The following is a 6,637-nucleotide window of genomic DNA, read 5'->3' on the forward strand; positions in this document are numbered from 1 at the left end:
GATCGATGATGGTAGTGGTCGATCGACTGATCTTGATGTCTAGCTTCGAACTCGCATATTGGCGATCGATCAAGGTAGTGGTCGATCGATCGCTTGAGTGCTACTTGACTTTTATAATCTCGTGGATTTGTCTTTTGGTCCTTGAAATGCGCACCAAGCTCGTTCCTCGGGTGAATACTTCACGACAATTGCAATGCAGGATAGTCGGGGACGGATTTAGCTCGATTTCCGCTGGATTCTTCACATTTCTGCAATAGTGTACAAAAACACGAAAGTAGACGGAAATGGGGGAAATGGCAGTATAAACTACATGAATGAGCTCTGAAATGCGTGTAAAATGGGATGTAAAACATCATATAAAAGACACGCATCAAACTTCCCCAAACCAAACCCTTGCTTGTCCCCAAGCAAGAACTAGACTCGATCTAATGACCTAATGGAACGAGTTCAATCTCAGAGCGAAATGCAACATGTAAAGCCTAAACCAATTTAATGCACAACCAACAATCAACTAGCAAATGAATCATGCAAACGAGTTATGGAGTCGTTAAAACTACTGAATCGTCAACTGTAGAGACTTATCAAATTGGACTCTCACGGGTCGCTCAAATCACTCAAATAAGCATAGGTGAATAATGTAAAGATAGAAAGAATTCATTTGTAGTGACACTCACCTAACTACGACCTATAAGAACATGCCTGCATTCTAATATGAAAATAATCTCTACAACCGTACATACGCATTCCAACCAACAAGAGACCATGACACATGCCGAGGTATATATGTGGATATGTGAGGTATGGGTAAGAAGAGGCAAAACATTTATGGAAAAGTGGAGGTACAGGTGATCAAGCTAGTACCGAAACGGAACCATATGGCAACATCCAACTTCTTGCTCAAAAACAAATGGAACGGTGCTATAGCAAGCACAAATCTCACAATCTCCAGGTATAAAAGTAATCAACTAACTCCCCATAAAATATGAATAATACATGGGAGCAAAAATCGCCAAAAGATAAGGATTTTGAATTATGCGAATTGATTTTTTTTTCTTTTCTTTCTCTCGAACCTCAGTCGATCGACCAAAATTGGCAGTCGATCGACCGCACGAACAGTACAGAACTCTTTTTTATCTTCTTTTTCGAATCATTTTTTTCTTTTCTTTTCTTTTCTTCATTTTCTTTCATTTTCCCAACTAAATCTCAATACGAGCATTTACTACCAAAAACTAAGTAACAATCCCAAAAACTAGACTACTAGCTTGACCAAGGCAGGCTAAGTGTAGGATGTAGTAAATAGGACAAAAAGGATATTTTTGGTAGTGTGGAGCTTATGGGTGAAACGAGAAAAGGGAAACCTCTACCACATGTGTCAACTAACCACAGACCGAATGCATACAGGTATTAAGCAGATTAAGTTCATATTTATGCAAATTAATGTGACATGTCTTATAAGGAGTACTAATCACATTCCTAAATAAACCGCTCATAGATGTCACGAGTTATAGGCTCTAAATCTCAGAAATATGATGTAGTTTGCCAATTTTCAAAGTCAAGTCTCAAGTTCAGAAAGAAATTTAACGAAAACTCGTAGACTATGCATATGATTCTACTAATAACATGTCAATTAGCAAGGCTCAGGCAAAAACAGATGCAAATACAATGTCATCATTGAAATACTACCGTTCCGACTCGACCTATATGCTAAAATAAACGTGCATTTTATTGAATTTTTTTGAATTTTTTCAATTTTTTTTCTTTTTGTATTTTTTTTGAATATAAGAATGAAATAAACAATGCAAAACAAAATGTAAACGTGAATGCAAGCAAATGATATGCGACGCAAAAACCTTCCCTAAACCAAATCACACAATGTCCCCATTGTGCAAAATCATGTAGTGAAGAAAAGAGAAGTGGGAATTTGCGGGAAAATAAACAAATAAAAATGACATGAAGTGGAAATCGGGAACTTACAAGACTTTAAGCGCAACAAAGGAAACCTCCCAAACCAAAGATGAGGTAGGAGGTTTCAGTAGCCAGCAGTGCTACCATTAAGTACCTGAAAGACAAATAAAACCCACGCATAAAATCGAGAAGACAATTTTGAAGCGGTAAATATGTGCACAAATGAGAAAATTAGAAGAAATAAATAATTTGACGGAAAGTAAAGTGGAGTAGAAAACTCCCTTAAGTCCGCATATCGACCAACCACAGCAGGGGAGAGGTCGTGAGTAGGTACAGCAGCGTCCTTGGTCGATCGACTAAGAACGACAGTCGATCGACCAATGTGTCAGGAACAGTAGCTCCTGGAAAGTGCAACTCAGTCGATCGACCAATGTAGCCCGATCGATCGAAAATATCTTTGTACTCCTTATTTCTTCGTATTTGCTCAATTACTTGAGCTAAAGAGGTCTAAAAACCTGCAAATGCACAATAATACGCGCCCAAAATTGCGCAAAAACCCAAAGCAAAGTCTCAAACGTATAAAATCCTAAGCAAGCAAAATAAAATGCGAAGTTTCGCGCACACAAAAGCAATAAAAAGTGTCTAACAAAAGCAAATAAAAAGTTTGGAAAACATGTGATCAACTAGTAGTTGATCAAGAACAGCCACGGAATGGCCCACTTCGTCGGCTTCTGGCTACTAGAGGTAGCCTCAACGGTGCTTATCTTATCAGCTGCACCCTTCCTAGCCTCCACGTCCGTATGGCTCAACGGATCAACACTTTCATCATCTCCCCAGTCAATGACCTCTTCTTGCTCATCATAGTCCAAGTCGGACTCCTTTGCCTTGACCGGCTCGTCATCAACTTCCTCATCAGTGGCATAGCTAAGGCAACCAAGACCTCCTCGTGAAACGATTAGCTTCTTTGCGGCTGGAGTGACTTGCAGTTCTTCCTTCCCCAAACCAGCTCCTGCAATATCAGAAATAGATAAATCTTCCTCCAATTTGCTCCCAATCTAGGCGGAGGGGTTACAACAGGAATAGATATAGGTGAATCGGGAAGCACAAAGTACGATTTCTTTTCAGAAACCGTGTTACAAGTCACAGGCCACATGGGGTCCTTTTTCTTAGATGGCTGAGGCAAAACAATAGAATGTTTGCCCACTTTAAAAGTCAGGGTTCCTAGACCGACATCTATGGCTGCACCAGCAGTGTGCAGAAATGGCCTACCCAAAATAATGGGAATATGGGCATCCTCAGGCATGTCAAGTACCACGAAGTCGACGGGGAAGAAAAACTTCCCTATTTGGACAGGGATGCCCTCCAAGACTCCTACTGGCTGGACCGCAGATCGGCCAACCATCTGTACTGTCATATCTGTCATTGCGAACCTAGTCAATTTGAGCTTCCTAGCTAGACTCAAAGGCATGACGCTTATACTAGCTCCTAAGTCACATAATGCCTTCTCAATAGAGAAGGTACCTATATTGCAAGGAACAGAAAAGCTACCCGGGTCCTCTGGCTTATGGGGTGCAGTATGAGACAAATAAGAGCATGACTCTTTGGTTAACGCGACAGTATGCACATTTTCAAGTGACTTTTTCTTAGACAGGAGTTGTTTCATGAATTTAGTGTAGGCAGGCACCTGATTGACCAACTCAAGGAAAGGAACTTGTACATTCAAACTACGAATAACCTTTTCAAATTTATTGAAAGATACCTGTTCCTTTGTCGGCACTAGTCGCTCTGGATATGGGGCTGAGAGAAGTACCTTAGCCCTCTCTTCTAAGTCTCGCATGCCGACATCCGTGGACTTAGGCAGAAAGTCCACCTCCTTCTCCTTATTGAAGCTTGAACCCTCCTCAGACCTCTTAATTGTGAGCCATTGACCGACATTGGGTCGAACATCGGAATCGGTACAGACCCATCAACACTCAGGTCTTTCCCCAACACTTTCGGTGTTGTTGAACCCCGGAACAAATGGTCTCTCAAATTATCGGGCATTGAAGGACGAAATTTCTCAATATCAGCAGGGGTCTCAGTCGATCGACCGCCTTTCTCAGTCAATCGACTGAGATGTACAGTTCCAGAAGCTCCTGTAACCCGCATATCAGTCGATCGACCGGGTATATCAGTCGATCGACTGATATACCTGGTAGACGCCTTTTTCTTTGAAGTATTCGTTACAGCTTTATTTTGACTCGGTTCCGCCTCATTCTTTTCAGGGGCATCCTCGACCATAGCAGGCCCCTCGAGGGTAGACCCACTCCTCAAAGTAATGGCATTCAGGGTCTCTTTCTGGTCAGTTTGAGTGGGTAAGTGTCCGGGAGCTCGAGTGGTACTCTTACTAGCCAATTGAGCAATTTGGCTCTCTAGTAGCTTCATCCCGACCTCTCTAGCTTGGGACTCCTTCAGCAACAAGTTCTTAAACTCAGCAAAATCAGAACCATGGGATTGTTGTTGCTGCTGCGGCACATAGGGAGGCTTTTGGTATTGTTGTTGCTTATGATGAGGGGGCATATAAGCTTGATGCTGCTGCTGTTGTGGAGGTTGAGTCGGATTTAGGACATTCTGGCTACTCCACCTCAAGTTGAGGTGGACATTCGGCTCATAGTACGTGTTTGTCTACCTATAGTGTTGAAAGGCAGCACAAGACTAGAAAGGACTGGGACAATTCTCTGAGACATGTCCCTCAACTCCACATCTTCTATAGACGAAAGGACCGTCTGAAACAGCATTTACTTGGTACATCCCACCTTTAGAAGCTCCTCCTAATTCATATTTGTCAAACCTTGCAGTGAGGGCTTCTAGTGCAGCAACAGAGGAAGATTCAGCAGCTCTCCTCTGGTTTCCTCTCGAATTCCCATATTCGGCCTTATAAGTGGCCAAATCATCGATGATCTTCCACCCCTTGGTCTCTCCCATGTTCTCAACAAATCGGCCATTGGCTGCAGATCCAATATGGCCCTCGATCGTCATACGATCCATTATAGAACTGATTGCACAAGCTCCATTTTTCGAACCCATGGTGCGGTATGGTTCGCACCAATTTCTTGAAACGGACCCATGCTTCATGAAAATTCTCGTCGGCCCTTGTTTAAAGCTCGTGATCCGAGCTCTAATGGCATTCGTCTTGAGTCGAGAAGTACTTTTTGTAGAATGCCAGGGCTAAGGAATTCCAGTCGGTGATCCCATGGGCGGCTCGGTCCAGATCTCTATACCACTCTCTTGCAGCGTCACGAAGAGAGAAAATGAACATGGTCTCCTTGATCTGATCTTGGGTTACCTCGGCCGGCGGGGGTACAGAGCAACAATAATCAATAAAAATCTCCATGTGCTTGGCTGCATCTTCATTTGCAGCTTCCCCGAACTGGTTTCTCTCAACCAGGTTAATGTAGGAAGGCTTTGGCTCGAATTTTCTCGCCTCCCCTGGTAGTTCGAATCCTTTGTAGAGATTCGCAGCTGTAGGCTCTGAGTGACTAGCAATGGTTGCTTCTTCAGCCATGACTGGGATTTCTTGAGAAGTAACTGTCTCAGCTGAAGAAGTAGAGGCAGGAGATGTAGGTGGATCTCCTTCGAACAGAGCGTTCTCGTAGTAGCTTGACAGAGTACTCAGCTCTTCCTCTGTCTGTAATATCCTTTGTGATCGTCTCAACTCGCGCAAGGATTTCTCGATCTCAGGATTTAATGGTACTAGTTCACCACCCTGTGACCTGCGCATAAGAGGAAACTACAAAAAGAATATAAGAAAAGTTTAAGGAACGGAAGTCCCTTAAACTAAAGAAAGACTGAATAAAAACAGCTAAAAATTAGAACAATTGCCTCCCCGGCAACGACGCCAAAATTTGATACCCGTCGTTGTGAGTACCAAAAATAAGATTTATAATTTCCTATTAAGACTAACCTAGGCTAGTGGTAACAGGGTCGAACTACAAGGAGGCAGACGTAATTTCTAGCTGTCTAATTCTAGTCTAAGGTAACGAGTGTAGGGGTTGAGTTGAATTGGTCTATAGCTAAGAGTAAATAAAGACAATAAACTAAAAAGACGGATTAAGTAGATAAAGAGGGGGGTACTAGGATGGTCGGTTCATTATAGCTTCGGCGGCAGCATACTAAGTCGGTCTGAATCAAACACATGTGAGGCGGGAAAACAAGAGGTCCTCTCGGTCCACTCTTAACAGATGGCATCTTTCGATCTCGCTATAAGTCCCTAATATCACTAATACTGACTCTCGTTCTGAAAAGTGACTAACGGTCTAAACTATACCTATCTTTCGATCTCAGCACAGTTTAGTCATTTTAATTGGTGGTCTAACAACTGTCCCAATCTTTCGATCTAATGGGTCAGTTATAAATTAAGCATCTAACTGGTCGCATGCATTCAATTCGTTAAATACAACATCAAAATCAATTAAAACGAAAGGTAACCTCACGTGGTCAGTCGATCGACCAGGTATGGCGGTCGATCGACTGACACGCGAATTCAGTCCAAAACAATACTACGCCGTCTACGCTATAATTCGCCTACATCCTAGCACAATTAATCTAGCTACTCATGGTACTGATAAAAACAACAATAACAATATGAACTAATGAATTCATGCTTGAAGTATTCAAATAACAAATAGCGATAAACGATAATTGGCTTTGGATACTAACTAGCAATTCTATACTAACAATGAAATAAGGATAA

Source organism: Silene latifolia, chromosome Y (assembly GCF_048544455.1).
Source record: "Silene latifolia isolate original U9 population chromosome Y, ASM4854445v1, whole genome shotgun sequence".
Taxonomy (NCBI): domain Eukaryota; kingdom Viridiplantae; phylum Streptophyta; class Magnoliopsida; order Caryophyllales; family Caryophyllaceae; genus Silene; species Silene latifolia.